The sequence below is a fragment of the Primulina tabacum genome, chromosome 7, assembly GCF_025594145.1.
Source record: "Primulina tabacum isolate GXHZ01 chromosome 7, ASM2559414v2, whole genome shotgun sequence".
Lineage (NCBI taxonomy): Eukaryota > Viridiplantae > Streptophyta > Magnoliopsida > Lamiales > Gesneriaceae > Primulina > Primulina tabacum.
The window spans coordinates 5,819,081-5,836,027 of NC_134556.1; the positions used below are offsets into that span (position 1 = coordinate 5,819,081).

Below are 16,947 nucleotides of genomic sequence, written 5' to 3' on the forward strand. Positions count from 1 at the left end.
GCTGAGGAGAGAGGTAATTCAGAGTTTGGAGTGAATGGAGACGGTTTGATGACATTCAGAGGTCGTATTTGTGTTCCTACTGGTGATGATATTCGGCGAGACGTCTTGACAGAGGCACATACCGCACCATATTCGATACATCCAGGCAGCACCAAGATGTATCAGGATCTTCGTAGACTCTACTGGTGGCCAGGTATGAAGAAAGACATTGACATGTTTATTTCTCAGTGTGTAACTTGTCAGCAGGTGAAGATTGAGCACCAGAGACCTGCTGGGACATTGCTATCTTTGCCGATTCCTCAGTGGAAATGGGAGCATATTACGATGGATTTCGTGACTGGTCTTCCCAGAACGCAGAAAGGTTTTAACTCTATTTGGGTTATTGTCGATCGATTGACCAAGTCAGCGCATTTTCTCCCAGTCAAGACGACGTATTCCATGAACCAGTATGCCGAGGATTATATAGCAGAGATTGTTAGACTTCACGGTGTCCCTGTGTCGATTGTGTCTGATCGTGACCCTAGATTTACCTCAGAGTTTTGGAAGAGTTTGCACAGAGCTATGGGTTCATGGTTAGCTTTCAGTACAGCATATCACCCTCAGAGCGACGGTCAATCAGAGAGAGTTATTCAGATTCTAGAGGATATGCTCAGAGCTTGCACTATTGATTATTCTGGTAGCTGGGATTCTAAATTGCCTCTTGTGGAGTTCACGTACAATAACAGTTACCAGGCGATGATTGGGATGGCACCGTACGAAGCACTTTATGGAAGGAAGTGTAGATCTCCCTTGTATTGGGATGAGATTGGTGAGAGGAAGATGTTGGGTCCAGAGTTGGTCCAACAGACTGCTGATGTAGTTGCTGTTATTAGAGAGAGGATGAAGACAGCGCAGTCGAGACAGAAGAGCTATGCGGATGTACGTCGTAGACCTTTGCAGTTTGAGGTTGGCGATCACGTGTTTTTGAAGATAGCACCTCTCAAGGGTGTGATGCGGTTTGGCAAGAAGGGCAAGTTGAGTCCGAGATTTATTGGCCCCTGTGAGATTTTGGACAGAGTTGGTGATCGAGCCTACAGGTTAGCCCTACCTCCAGATCTTGACAGAGTCCATAATGTTTTTCACGTATCGATGCCCAGGAAGTATATTGCGAATCCTTCCCATGTTCTTCGCCACGAGCCATTGGATTTGACGCCGAATTTGACGTACCAAGAGATTCCGGTTCAGATACTGGACCGCAAAGTTAAAGTTTTGAGGAACAAAGATATCGGCATCGTTAAAGTTCTTTGGAGGAACCATTTGATCGAAGAGGCCACGTGGGAACCAGAGGATGAGATGAGAGAGAAGTATCCTGAGTTGTTCGTGCAGTGACGTCAATTTCGAGGACGAAATTCCTCTAAGGAGGGGAGATTGTAATAGCCAAGCCTGGTGTATGGTACGGTTTAAGTTTTCATAAGTTTATTGACTACTTGGTCAAGTTTAGGTATAGTTTGGATGTTAAGAGTTTCGATTTATGATTTATAGTATGGTTGGTTATAGATGATGTGTAGTGCTTTTGTAGCGGCGTTACGATTAAATTCATGATAAATTGTATATTGATCCAAATGAGGTGAGGCCTTATCCATTAGAAAGATAAGACATAGAGGTGTAATTTCTTATTTTGAGTTTTGTTCAAATCATTGTGGAAGGTAAGCCAATAGTGCCCCGAAGTGTTTCGTGTGTTTCGACGTTCCTCCAGTGACACATGTTGGGAGAATGGGCATAACGTTTTACTCAGACGTCCAATTGATCTGAAATTTTGAGGGATTCAAGATACGACATAGAGCTACAACTTTGTAGTTTACCAATTTTCCCAATTATGAAGGGAAGAGGCGTTTCAGAAGCAATATTTGGAGTGGCAGTGCGCAGAGTGCGCGCCCGAGCGGGAATAAATGTCCGCCCGGGCGGGCCTTGTTCGAAAATATTGTGTTTTGGCCGTGAGTTCCGCGCCCGAGCGGAAAAATATGTTCGCCCGAGCGGCCAACAATTTTTAAAAAGCGTGTTTTTGGAGTTTTAAGTGCTTATATACAAGAGTTGCTCTATTTTCTCTCATTTCTTCCCTCATTCTCGATTCTTCTCTCAAGGGGTGAGCTAGGGTTCCATTTTCTTTCTTTTGTTCTCTTGATTCTAGCCTCTTGTTGGATTATTGGAGTGAGAGCAAGATTATTTTGGGATCAAGGAAGCTAAGGTAAGCATTTGGTTTGGTTATTTCTTAGTTTTTGGTGTTGGAGATGTTATGGGTTTGTGATGGTGTTGATTCTTTGGCTTTTATGGTATTCTTGTTGGGTTATTGGGTTATTGATGGTGCAAATTATGGTTTATTGTTGTAGGATTGCTACCAAGAGTATAGAATCAAGGTTTCAAGTGGTTGTAAGTGGAATTTCATTCTTGTGCTCACATGATTATATATGTATTGTGTTTCAAAGGTTTTATTGTGTTATTCCCTTCATTTGATTCACTATTATGTATTGATACCTTTGTTGTATATTGTGGAGGCAATTGATGTCTCAACTTTGAGAAGGGAATACAAAAGAGAAAAAATATCAAAGTGTTTGATGAAATGTCCCAAAGAAAGAGTTTAAATGTTTTATGGATTGATAGATACATAGTCAGAGATTGCATGCAATTAGTTGATCAACGACCATAGGCTTATATCCCTCAGAGTTGTCGATTTATATCGATGGGATAAGAGCACCACAGACAGAGTTACTATTGATATCAATCCACCATAGTAAAGAGAAATAACATCTCATTGTTATGCTATTGCTACAATATACATGTTTCAGAGTTGATGGTATTTATGTTTTCAAAGCCATGTTTTACAGATTATTCTATGTATCATTGCTATGTAAGAGTTCCACTTGCTGAGTTGTATACTCATTTCAGTTATTTCATGTGATGCAGATAAGAGCGACGGACCAGGACGTTGATTGTGGCCCGGAGTCATATGCATACGAAGTTGGAAGGAAGATGTTATTTTGCAAGTATTTTTGGATCATAATCATATGAATGATATTTTGTATTTTGTTATATCATTTGAATGATCATTTATTTACTTTTAAACATTTCATGGTGATGTATTTTGAAACCTTCCTTCATTTTATAAGAAAATTTTAAATTCCGCTGCTATTTTTATTGTAAACGGGTCGAGGTGTCACAGCTATTCATTTAGCGAAAAATCCTGTTTATCATGCTAGGACAAAGCATATACAGGTTAGGTACCATTTCATCAGATCAGTGCTAGAAGATGGAGTCTTGATGCTGGAGAAGATTCCTGGAGGTAAAAATCCAGCTGATATGCTCACGAAGACGGTAACCATTGACAAACTGAAGTTGTGTTCAACTTCAGTTGGACTGCAAGTATAAATGGAGATATATAAGCTGCTACAATGATGGTGTGAAGACATGATCGAAATTAAGTCTTCAAGTGGGAGAATTTTTAGGAAAGTTGATATAAATTGGGGCCCACGCTGAATAAACAATTCAGGAAATTGGAATCCCACATCGGGAATTTTTTCAATGTTGGGAAATTTGTTATAAATTGAGCCTTCCTTTTTTGCTTTTAGTATCCCAAAATCAAAAGCTTTTCAGCTTTGATAAAAAGAGAGTGCATAAAAAAAAGAGTGTATTTTTTTCTTGAGTGCGAGAATTCTCTTGTGAATTAGAGAAATTATTTTCTCGGCATACTCGGGTTGAGAGTGAGAAATATTGAGTGTATTAGTGTATACACTTGTTGTAATATTTCGTCCAGTTATAAAAATTGCAGTGCTCCGTGGACGTAGCCTATTTTGGGTGAACCACGTAAATCTTTGTGTTCTTGTTGATTATTTTATTCCATATGTTTGGGTACTATTACCATCGTGATCGGCATCGTTTCGATTTAATTTCCCAACAACATGGGTCAATTGGAGTTTTCATTAATAATATGGTGGATTTGTTTGATATTTGGTCTTGTGAACACGAGCCATTTTTGTAATAACAATGCTAAATTGTCTAGGTTTCTATTGTCTACACTCGATTTTGCATGCTTCACTTTTGAAAATATATCTATATATATGTGTGTGTGTGTGATAAATGAGATTTGCCCCCAAAAAGATTGATAGAATGAATCCCACGTGACATTTGCCCCCAAAAAGATTGATAGAATCAATCCCACGTGAGACCCTACACACACACACATATATATATGTTATGTTAACTAAAGAACTTTTACAATACTGTTATTTTAAAATCAAACGCATTTACCTCATTTTCAGGGTGGTTTTAATCATTTTTAAAATACAATTTTAAACGATCTTATTGAGTATTTATAAATTTTGGTGATGTGTCTCAAATCATAAAATTAGAGTACTTGACTCAGGAGTGCATTCATTGCTACTAAAGCCAATATCAGTCATGTCTCCTGATGATTTTTGCAGCTATTGCATCTCCTCTAGAGTGACTGATGAATTGTCCCAGATTCTGATCACTTCAATCCATTTCTTATTATCAGAAATTAACTTGCTGATGCCCAACCTGTACTCGCTCATTCTTAGTCTAAAGCTTTGCAATCTCTACTTAACATAGAATACTCCATTTGACTGTTCACAGTTATGCTTTGTATCACTGTAATTTGGGCTTGTTTACTTTGCTTGGACTTCCTTAAATGATTGAGAAAGTTTCTTATACTCATTTACTATATCATGAAGTGTAGTGAGGAGATAATTTCATATAAAATTAGTTGAACTAAAATAAAATACCTCTCCACTGGTGGATTCCTGCTCAACATATGCTATGAGTCACTTCACATCTTCTTCATCACTACTGCTGCTGGAACACTCTGGGATGAGTCAGAATCAGAATCAGCCCACTTGAGCTTACTTTCGTCGGCCATTAGAACTTTCTGATCTCTCATCTTCCTAAATGACTTATTGTTATCCTTGAACCTCTTCTTATTGTCATGAGATCGACATTCTTTGTCAATTGGCCTGCTTATCCTTCTTTGGTTTAGTGCAAGCAACTATGAAATGCTCGATTTCCCATAATTGAAACATGCATTGTCCTCATCAGTGGTCTCTTTCTTGTAATGATTGAGTTTACTTAGGCTTTGAAAATTGCCCTGGTTCTTGCTTAGAAACTTGTCAAATTTCTACACATACAAGATATCACATCATTGCATTACTGCTCGACTGACTTTGCTTTGGAGAAATAATGATCATGATGTACCAGCCGGAGCCTTCTTCACTTTGGCAATCGTTTCGTCATCAGCTCTCGATTTAAGTTCAAATTTATATGCCTTAAGGTATGCAAACAGATCATGTAGTTCCAGCTTGTTAGACTTAATTTAATTGTGGTTATGAGAGTCAAAACCAGTAGACCGTAATAGCTAAATCAGAAGACATTATAATAAGCAGAAGCTCTCGTATCGCTTTAACAGAAGCAGTACTTTTCGAGTACTTAACGGCTTAGAAAAACAGAATCAGAACTTAAGAAAGCAGAAGCAGAACTTAGATTAAACAAAAAGAACTTAACGTCTTTTGTTTGATAGTTACAAGTCTTAAATGTTATCGTTACTTTAACTAGTACTAGTATTAATTGCACCATTAATGTTGTACGAAGAAATTTAACGCTCCTTACTAGTTTTGGTATGAAACAAAGACTGATTATTTTGAAGCTTTCTGCAGGACCTTTTTTAGGTATTAAAGCTGATTCTACTCAGAAATCATAGAAGCCGTTTTGTTTATAGACGTTGGATTCAAAATTTTCTATAAATAGGGATCAATCCTATATAGAAAAAGACGATCAATATTATTAAGCAACACATTATCTATCCAACATTATTTTGAGCAAATCAAAGAACTACTCGTTATCTTCAAAGCTCAAAATACAGAAAAGCGGCACATTCGTATAACATTTATCTGATCTTCAGAGATCATATTGTGCTGCTGTTTCGTTATCTCTTCACAAGCTATACACTTTACTACATCTTGTTGAGAAGAGTATCTAATCTGGGAAAGAGTCTTTTCCAGAACTTTGTTGTATTCGTTATACTGTGTTGTGAAGCTAATCATTTCAGTAGGCTAAGAGTAAGTCCTACTGAAGTGGGTGTGTACAAAAGTTGTACTATAATAGCCAAAATCTTTTAGTGATATCTTCTAGAAACAGAAGAATGGGAGACGTAGAAGATTTGACCTTCGAACTTCCAGAATCAACAATTGTCTATTGCCTACTGTTTTATTGTTTTCACCCTCATACCATCAGATCGTTTCCGCACTTATTATTGTGATCTGTTGGATATTTATTCGAACAAGATAAGCTATAATCTCTAACAGAATTCTAGCACCCTTTGCAAAAACGTCTAACAAAGGAACACATTTATTCACCCCCTCTAAACTCTATATCGATCCCCAACAAGTGGTATCAGAGCAGATTTTTCTTGTTTTGAAAATTTACAACAGGAATGGCACACTTCAGCAAAGTCCCTATGTTCTCAAAAGAAGATTTTGATGATTGGAAGATCAGGATGAAAGCCCATCTTGCAGCCCAAGATAATGACATGTGGTTTGTCATCACAGATGGTCCATTAAAAATTCTAAAGCATAATACAGCTATTGTTGTTACTGATGGTGCACCACAAATGCTTGAAAAGCCAAGAAGTGAATGGACAGGCGAGGACAAGAAGAAAGAAAACTTAGACAATGTTGCGCAGGATATTCTCTACAAACACTTGGCAAAAACACCTTCAGTAAAATCAAAATGTGTCCTACAGCCAAAGAGATCTGGGAGAAACTTATCCAGATTTGTGAAGAAAATGAACAGATAAAAGAAAACAAGCTGTCTGTGGCAATGCAAAAGTTTGAAAATATGAAGATGAAAGCTGGAGAAACTCTGAGCGAGTTTGATGAACGTTTCAGCAGCTTAGTAAATGAGCTAGCAGCTTTGGGAAAGAAATATGACAATAGAGAAGTAGCACTCAAAGTGATGAGAGCTTTACCCATAGAATGAGACGTCAAGACAATGGCGATGAGAGTCTCAAAAGATCTGAACAAGTTGGAACTACATGACTTGTTTTCAGACCTGAAAACTTATGAGTTTGAACTGGAAGTAAGAAGCGGAGAAGAGCCCTTGTTGAATCCACCTACCAAGGCTCTTGCAGCTACTGCTACTGCTACTGATGCTGATGCAGTTGTTTCAAATGTTTCACCTGCTGCTGCTATTAAAAGCACATTTGACAAGACTGTTGAACAAATTAGCAATGATGCTATGTCCCTCTTTGTAAAGAAATTTTCCAGATTCATGAAGAAAAATCACCGAGCATACCAAAGCCCTAACCGGAACTTCAAGAAGGAATCACCACCTGGTGATATGGCTTGCTTCAACTGTGGAAAAATCGGACATTTTATTGCTGATTTGCCCGAAACATAAGAAGGATAGCCAGAAGAAAAAGGAGTACAAGCGAAATGATAAGAAGTCCAGAAGAGACCGCAAATCAATGATTGCTGAGGAAATAAATCAAAGTGGGCGGATTCTAGCTCTGAGTCTTCTGACTCAGATAGCCACTCCAGTGGTAGTGATGAAGAAGAAGTCAAATGTCTCATGGCAAACACTGAATCAGCCTCGACATCCGGAGAGGTATTTGATTTCGATTATGATTAATTTACACGAAATGATTTGGTTAAAGCACTGCATGATATGGTAGAAGAGTACGCAAGACTTTCTCAGTCATTCGAGGACGTTAATATTGAAAATCAAAACTTGAATGATCAAATCAGTAAGTTTTCTTGCTTACAGAAAACAGCTGCAGAGATCTAGAAGTTGAGATAAGTAAATTAAGAATCGAAAATGACAGAGTAAATGCAGATTACCATACGATAATGTCTGAAAATCAGAAGCTGTCGATTTTGGTAAATGCATGGAACAAGTTTTCTGTTTCACTAGAGAAGATGCAAGAATTACAGAAGCAATCTGGAGACAGGAGTGGTCTCGGATTCAGTAATGATGAAAGCACTTCTGAAACAAGTACAAAGACAAAATTGGATATGAGAAAAGGCAAATACATTAACTTTGTTAAATCCAGTGTGGTACATGAACCAGTAGTACCAACTGTTCAAGTTGAAAGGTTTGTAGATCAGATGAACAGAAGTAAACATCATGGTCTGGGTTATGTTGAATATAAGAGAAGAGTCCATCAGAGTGCTAGACCCAGTAGAGGATTCAACTCAGGAGGGCAACCCTCTATGAAGGTTAAAAACTACCAGTACTATAACTGCAGATCAGTTCAGAAGAGATACAGATCAGACGATAGAAACAGAAGGAAATACAACATCCTAAAATGCATTCTGTTAGAAATAACAGACCCTCTGTTGCACACACTTCTGGAGATACTCGAAGTATAAGGTCACCTAGAATTGTACAAATGTGGGTTTCTAAAGTACTGATAAGGCTTGGACCCAAATAGATTGGGTACCAGTTACTAAAACTTGTGCTTGCAGAAACATGAGAAGAAAGCCAAGATAAGCAGCTCTACATGGTATCTGGATAGTGGATGTTCCAGACATATGACTGGACAAAAGAGTCTACTTTAAGAAATAATGAGTTGTATTGGACCAAAGATAACTTTTGGGGACAACTCAAAAGGTAAAATCGTGGGTAAGGGTAAGATTATCCATGGTAATATCACTATAAATGATGTGCTCTTGGTTGAAAATCTCTGTTATAATTTAATCAGAGTTAGTCAACTGTGTGATAATGGTTACTCAGTAGCTTTTCAGAAGCACACTTGCACAGTTAAAGATGCCAATGAATCTATAGTCTTAACCGGAAAAAGAGAAGGCAATGCCTACAAAGTATCATGGAACAAAGATCATGTTAATGTTCCTACATGTTTAGTTGCCTCCCTTAGTGATAAACATTGGCTATGGCACAAGAGATTGAATCACCTTAACTTCAAGTCTATCAATAATCTCAAGAAGCATAACATAGTTGATGGTTTACTTGATATTAATTCATTAAGAATCATGTATGTTCTGCATGTCAACTTGGCAAACAAGTAAAATCTAGCTTCAAGGATAAATGTGGTAAATCAACATCAAGATGTTTGGAATTATTGCATATGGACTTGTTTGGTCCAATCCTATCATGAGCTTAAGAGTGATGAAATATACTCTTGTTGTTGTTGATGACTTCTCTAGATTTACTTGGGTTATATTTCTTGCTGGAAAAGATCAAACCAGTAGCCTCCTGATCAAGCTTCTGAAAAAGATTCAAAATGAAAAATCAATTTCTGTCATTAAAATCAGAAGTGATCGGGACATTGAATTTACTAACAAAATTATTGAGTTATATTTGGATGAACATGGTATTCATCATGAATATTCAGCTGCCAGAACGCCTCAACAAAATGGAGTAGCTGAGAGGAGAAACAGAACTCTTAAGGAAGCTGCTAGAACAACGTTAACAGATGCAGACATCTCTCAGCTCTTCTTGGTAGAAGAAATCAACACAGCATGTCATACACAAAACAGAACCATGATCAACAAGAGGCATAATCAGACTCCATATGAGATATGGAAAAAGCGGGAAGCCTAATGTATCATACTTTCATGTGTTTGGTTGCAGATGTTTTGTGCATAATAACGGTAAAAATTATTTGTCTGCATTTGATTCAAAATCAGATGCTGGACTATTTCTTGGATATTCAGCAGTAAGCAAAGCATATAGAATTTTCAATAATAAAACTCTTAATGTTGAAGAATCTATTCATGTTGTCTTTGATTAAGATAACAGTGCTCCTGGAATTTCTAACATTTCAAATATAAGTAACACATTAGGCAGAATTCATCTGGAACTGGATAGTGAAAATAATGCAGAACCAAGTGTCAAAGATGCTCAAAATCCAGAACCAAAATTCCTCTGGTAGAACCAGTTGTTCAGACACAGGATGTACCAGAACCAGCAGCTAACATTCCAGAACCTGCTACTGTTTTAGCTGCACATGATCCAAATCCATTAAATCAGGAAAAAATCCCTCTAAACCCTTTTGTTTGGAGAGAATCTCACCCTCCATCTTTGGTTATTGGAAATCCAGCATCTCCATTAATAACCAGAAGGCAAATGATAAATGAATATATGCATGCTGCTTTTATTTCTCAGGATGAACTAAAGAAGATTGAAGAAGCTCTTCTGGATCCCAGTTGGTCTATGGATTCAAAACTTGAACTTATTGATACCAAGATTGAGTCTCAATCTCAGTCTATTCAAGCTCTTAATGAACGAGTTTTGAGTCAAGCACCTTATCTGGAGATGCTGAATCATGGAATTATCACCCTTACTGGGCGAGTGGATGACTTACTCAATCGAATTCAGGAAAATGATGCCAAAAAAATGGAAGCAGAAGGCAGGACAGAAGAAGGCAGAACTGGAGGACATCACGTAGAATCCTCCTTCAGAAATCAAGATTCTCAGGATGAGGAAACAATATTCATGGATATTGAAACTGATGATTAAACTCTTTTGTTTATTTACTTATTATAATTGCTATCTGCTTTATTTCATAACTGTTTTTCTTCATCGTTACTAACATCTAGGTTTTGGCATCACCACAAAGGGAGAAATTGTTAGACTTAATTTAATTGTGGTAATGAGAGTCAAAACCAGTAGACCGTGATAGCTAAATCAGAAGATAGTACAATAAGCAGAAGCTTGCGTATCGCTTTAACAGAAGCAGTACTTTTCTAGTACTTAACGGCTTAGAAAAGCAGAATCAGAACTTAAAAAAGCAGAAGCAGAACTTAGCTTAAATAAGAAGAACTTAACGTCTTTTGTTTAATAGTTACATGTAATGCCCGAGATTCTTGTTGATATGTCTGAATTGATATATATAGTATGAATCAGAAATGCAAGAACAGACGGGGAGAAACGATGTGCAAACCTTGAGTTTATTTGCAAAGTGCCACCGCCCCCGCACTCCATTTTCTACCGCACCCGCGGTGTATGGACAGTAGGGTATGAGATTTGCTACTGGAGGGTGAGCGCACCCGCGGTGATAGACAGACTGCTCCCGCGGTGTTGTTACAGTGAGGTCAGCGCACCCGCGTTAGAGGACTGAGCGCACCCGCGGTCGAAGCTTTCGGAAAAGTTTATGTATATCATTACACTGAGCGCACCCGCGCTTATGGAATGAGCGCACCAGCGGTGCGACGTGCAGCATGAAAAATAAGCCACGTTTCCTGGTGTTGCATGCAGTATATATATAAGAATTGCACGCCTTTCCCTCACAAAATTCAGAAAAGGGTCGAATCTTTTGAGAGAAAAATCCTTACACCTTTTTAGATTTGTGATTGTGAAAGATCAGCCCGTTAGAATTTTAATCCGATTTCAGTACTGTGTTCCTATCGACACAGGCTACAACTGGACGTAAGTTTTGTTACATTTAGACATGATTTGAATTTATGATATTGTCAGAATTGAATACGAATCAGATATGATGTTTATGCTACAGTAGACATTGTATAATTGAAGTCAGATTAAAGAATAGATTGGTTATGCGCAATTGTTATGATTTTCGAAAGATATTGATTGAGATTTGATATCAGAGTAGTGTTGTTACTGATTTTGAATATACCGATATTGAAATTATGAGTTGTACTGGTATGGATTATGAATTCCGGTACTATATCTGTGATGTTGGGATTGACGGGATTATCGAGATTTCATTGTTATGCCGTTGAAACATCAGTTGATTTAGATTGATCAGATTCAGTAATGATCTCGAGTGTATCGTGATATCGTTTATATGAATTAGATTGTACCTTGTTCAGATATGGATCAGATTATATACTGAATTGAGTATTGATCAGAACAGGTTTTGAATTGAATTATATACTGATATTGTATTTATGCAATTGTCATTGCCAGACTGGTTATGGATAGATTGGAATACAAGACTTCGTCTTCGTCAGACCGGGAAGACAAAGGTATAATTCATGTTTTGTTTTGAGAAGACACAACTCAAATGAGATTCAATTTGAGTTTCCCAACAAAATCACATACTAGAATTGTTGTTTATCTTTTGATATGATTTGATTTGTTTATAGAATTATATTCAAATCTCTTGATATGACGATGCCTTGTTTATAGATTTATATTCAAGCATTTGACATAGGAGAGTCATTGGCAGACTTGCCAAACTAGACGTTCGGTGGTATCGACGCTTCGGATCAGATTCAATCCGATTGTAGACATTCGATACAGACAGGACCGAAGTCTAGGAATAAGACGTACAGTTACCCCGATTGGGAGGGTAGGTGACAGACAGTGACGTCTTATTCACACCAGGATCTCTAGAGTTAGAGTCGAGTCGAGTCAAGATATGAATGGAATTGAGTTAAATGCTTATTTTATTTTGATTTCAGAGATTATGGGATCCATTGTTACTGCATGCTTATTTTGAGTTGGTTTCCTAGACTATGAAACCTATTGTTATTGATTCTATGCATGATAGTATGCTTTATGATTTATATTGTGTACATGCATGTCTACCATGTTTTATACTGGGATTTGTTCTCACCGGAGTATCCAGCTGTTTTCTTGTTTTGTATGTGTGCATGACAACAGGTGGGGCAGGATCGGGGTCAAGAAGATGATGAGAGAAGATGAGTTAGAGTGGTGATTCCGGACTTATTGTAGACTTGGTTTAATACTTGAAATTTAGTAGTTGAACCATAGACTAGTTTGAATAAGTGTTGTACATTATTGTACTTTTATACTGAGATGTATATTAGTTAAATTCCATTACGTTCCGCACTTACATTTTTAAAAAGAAAAATTTTTAGACCCTGTTTATCTTAATTGATAATTAAATCCCAAAGATGATTAAGAAGATGATTAGCGTCCGGGTCCCCACATTACAAGTCTTAAATGTTACCGTTACTTTACCTAGTACTATTATTAATTGCACCATTAATGTTGTACGAAGACATTTAACGCTCCTTGCTAGTTTTGGTATGAAACAAAGACTAATTTTTTTGAAACTTTCTGCAGGACCCTTTTTAGGTATTAAAGCTGATTCTACTTAGAAGTCATAGAAGCTGTTTTGTTTATAGACGTTGGATTCAAAGCTTTCTCTATATAGAGATCAATCCTATATAGAAAAAGATGATAAATTTTATCAAGCAACGAATTATCTATCCAACATTATTTTGAGAAAATCAAAGAACTACTCGTAATCTTCAAAGCTCAACATAAGAAAAAGCAGCACACTCGTTATAGCATTTATCTGATCTTCGAAGATCATATTGTGTTGCTATTTCGTTATCTCTTCACAATCTATACACTTTACTACATCTTGTTGAGAAGAGTCTGTAATCTGGAAAAGAGTCTTTTCCAGAACTTTGTTGTATTCGTTATACTGTGTTCTGAAGCTAAGAGTTTCAGTAGGCTAAGGATAAGTCCTACTGAAGTGGGTGTGTCAAAAGTTGTACTGTAATAGCCAAAGTCTTTTAGTGATACCTTCTGGAAACAGAAGAAGGGGAGACGTAGAAGATTTGATCTTCGAACTTCCAGAAACAACCACTGTCTACTGCCTACTATTTTATTGTTTTTACCCTCATACCATTAGATCAGTTTCCATACTTATTATTGTGATCTGCTGGATATTTATTCGAACAAGATAAGCTATAATCTTTAACAGGATTCTGGCACCCTTTGCAAAAACGTCCAACAAATGAACGAGTTTACTCACCCCTCTAAACTCTATATTGATCCCCAACGCAGCTTGTTAAGGTCTTTAAATTCACACATAACTATAGTTCTGACATCCCAAACTCATGGATTTCCCTCATCACTTTCAAGACTATTTCACGATTATCATACTTTTGTCAAGAGCAGCCAATTTGATTGTGATGTTATGATGTTGCTCACTCTCTCATAAAAGTCCAACGTGGACTCACCAGCTTTCATTTTAATGATGTCAAATTTCTGTTTTGCAACATAAAGTTTGTTTTCATTCCTTTGGTCCTTGCCCTCGCACGAATATGTTTCACGCAGATGTCTTTAGTAGTAGAACACATATTGATTTTGCTGAATATATTTTTTGTTCAATGTATTATATAGAATATCTTTAGTCGCATTGTCTAAGTTGACTTTCTTTTTATCTTCACGTGCCACTCAATTCTCAACTTTTCAATCATTTATGGAGCACCGTTAGTGATGACAATGGCAGTATATGCTTTCATGATTTTTATTGGTCCTTCTGTGATAACATACTACACATCATCGTGTTGTGCAGTTAAATGAGCCCGCATCCTGATTTTCAAATCATCGAAACCAACTTTGGAGAACATGAAATTCTTAAGGAGGTCATTTTGAACTTAGTGTGCAGAGACAATTATTAACCAACTCTGATAACACTTGTTAGGATTGAGAAATTGGTTTAGAGGGAAGTTGAATAAACAATCTTGACAAATTCAACAATTAATCTGGTTGTGTTAGGAACACTGAGTTGAATTTCTCGTTAGATGGATAACAATAAACCAACAGTTATGCACTACACGAAAATAGGTTCACAGAAACATTTTGAATATTAAAAATGGCTAAAGAAGTGAACTGTTGGGATATCAAGCTGAAATGAAAAATAGCACGTAAAGAGCACAAAATTGTTTTTGGATATTCAGAGACTTGAATAACTCTTACGTCACCCCTTCTTCTACACAAGAAAGATCGTACTAAAAGAATTTGATAATTACAAATATTGCAAATATCCACTTAGTAAGACTTACCACTAGCTGACTGAAACTCCTAGTATATTCACAAACTTAAGCAAAGTGACCAGTAAGACTTCTTACTGTTAGTTACATATATTTTTCAAAGAAATATTAAGTACAAAATGATCCTTATATGATTAAATAGAATAAGATATGTGTGTGCTGAATTTTTTCTCGATCTCAAGAACTTGATAATACATGATGATTCAGAAAGTTGACAGAGACTTGAAAGTCCATCCAACTGATCTATTTATATGTTTCGATTCCAACGATCGACATTTTGAATTTGATAGTCTTTCCCAAATCGAGAGGTCGTTGTACCATGCTATTGTCCTTTCCGACCTTTCATTTGGGCACTAATCATTACAGAATGATCTGGAAAGCTTTAGAGGATGTCCACTACAAAGCTTGACTGATTCAGTTAGGTAGGGTCATCAGTTTTACTTTATTAAGTGACCCTTGAATCAACTATCTTCCAACAGCTACACTTGATATCAGTAGTCATAATAAGATCATTCTTGCTTTGATGATCAGTTCAATTCGGGAAACATTAACTCATTAATAACCAGTTTCCTTTTTTAATTTAGTTTAGCTTGACTTTTAATAAATCTTCTTTAATCAGTAGCCTAATGATAAATCATCGAAACTAAATTATCCAACAAAAAATTTGATTACAATTTAGAGAGTTTTTCTGAGTATATATCTTGTGAGAGGGTCTCACAGATCTATATTCGTGAGACGAGTCGACTAAATCCATATTTTCACTGAAAATTAATATTTTTGATATAAAAAAGAATAATATTTTTTCATGTGTCGAATCGGATCGAAGATTCGCCTCATAAAATTGACCCGTAAAATAATCTCATATGAGTTTTTGTGAATTTTATGTAATATTATATAATTTGTATCGTATACGTGACTGGAAAATATAAATCTTATAGTGACATAGTAATAATACAATGAACTGAAAGTTATAAATAGTGATTTCCAATCAAATAATTAAGTAATTCAACTAATTATGTTAATATATATCTAAGTTAATCAACAATCTTTGATATATTTTCTTTAGCATACATAAATATGTCACATACATCAACCAAATCTTATACAAATAAAAATAGTATAACGTCCCGAAAATTCATGTTTGAAAATTTGCGGGAAATTTAAAATTTTTCTTTTAAAATAAATGGAGTGCCTCATTCATACCAAAAACTGATAAAATGTTTAACGTTCAAAATAGCAGCGGAAGAAATTATTACTTGCCAAAATAACAAGTTAAAGTATTCAACAACTAATAAAATATTTGAGCATCAAAAATAAAATGGCAAGTGCTGAAACTGAGGTCCTCGGGTGCCACTACTGCCGACCCAAGCTAGCTCACTGGTCCCCGCTCTCGATCCCGACATCATCAGTACCTACAACAATCAAGTCTAGTGAGTCTAAAGACTCAACATGCATATATCGTAAATAACAAGTAAATATAGTAAAATTTCATGGGAGTACAAATATCATGTCATGAGGCATAATGTAAAGTATCGTGTCAAGATTAATTATAAAACGTGCATAGCTGAACTGAAAATCATAGTGAAACTGTTTGCTCCTTAGAGCCCTGTACTGAAATAGCTTGTAATAATTTTCTGGTGAGATTATGGTCCACGCAAGTGGTCCCTGAACTGAACTGAACTGAACTGAGCTGACCGATACTGGGGATCGGATTTACGTCTGATCAGACTACTGCCACAGTACTGGGTGAAACAACTGAACTAACCGGTAACTGGTGACCGGACCGATACTGGGGACCGGATTTAATACTGATAGTAAAGTGACCACAAGCAATATCGCATAAATCTCAAAATTTGTATTTTATGCACGTAATATAATGAAATAACTGAATTAAATATCCTGTACCCATTTTACTGATTGGATTGGATCGCTCCAAGGCTCGTTGCAACCTAAATATGCCATGAAAAATATGCAATAGATTTATGGGACCAAACTATGCAATAACCTTAAAAAATGTGACAATTACGCCTACCGACTTCGTATTTAATCACGACTCCGAACCAACCCGAACCAACACTGAATCATCATGTAGTCATGATTAAAATACGCCTAAAATGATAAAATAATGCTCCTAAAATGGTGAAGGCCGAAATCTAGGTGAATGGAG

At 36.6% G+C, this 16,947-nt stretch overlaps 1 long non-coding RNA gene across 1 annotated transcript; it reads right to left on the reverse strand.

Moving 5' to 3' along the window:
* Positions 1-15,936: 15,936 nt before the first annotated feature.
* Positions 15,937-16,947, reverse strand: LOC142550476 (uncharacterized). The gene is made up of 2 exons (XR_012821383.1): positions 16,686-16,947; positions 15,937-16,192 (listed from the first exon to the last, which is right to left on the reverse strand). It is a non-coding gene; the product is annotated as an uncharacterized LOC142550476 (long non-coding RNA).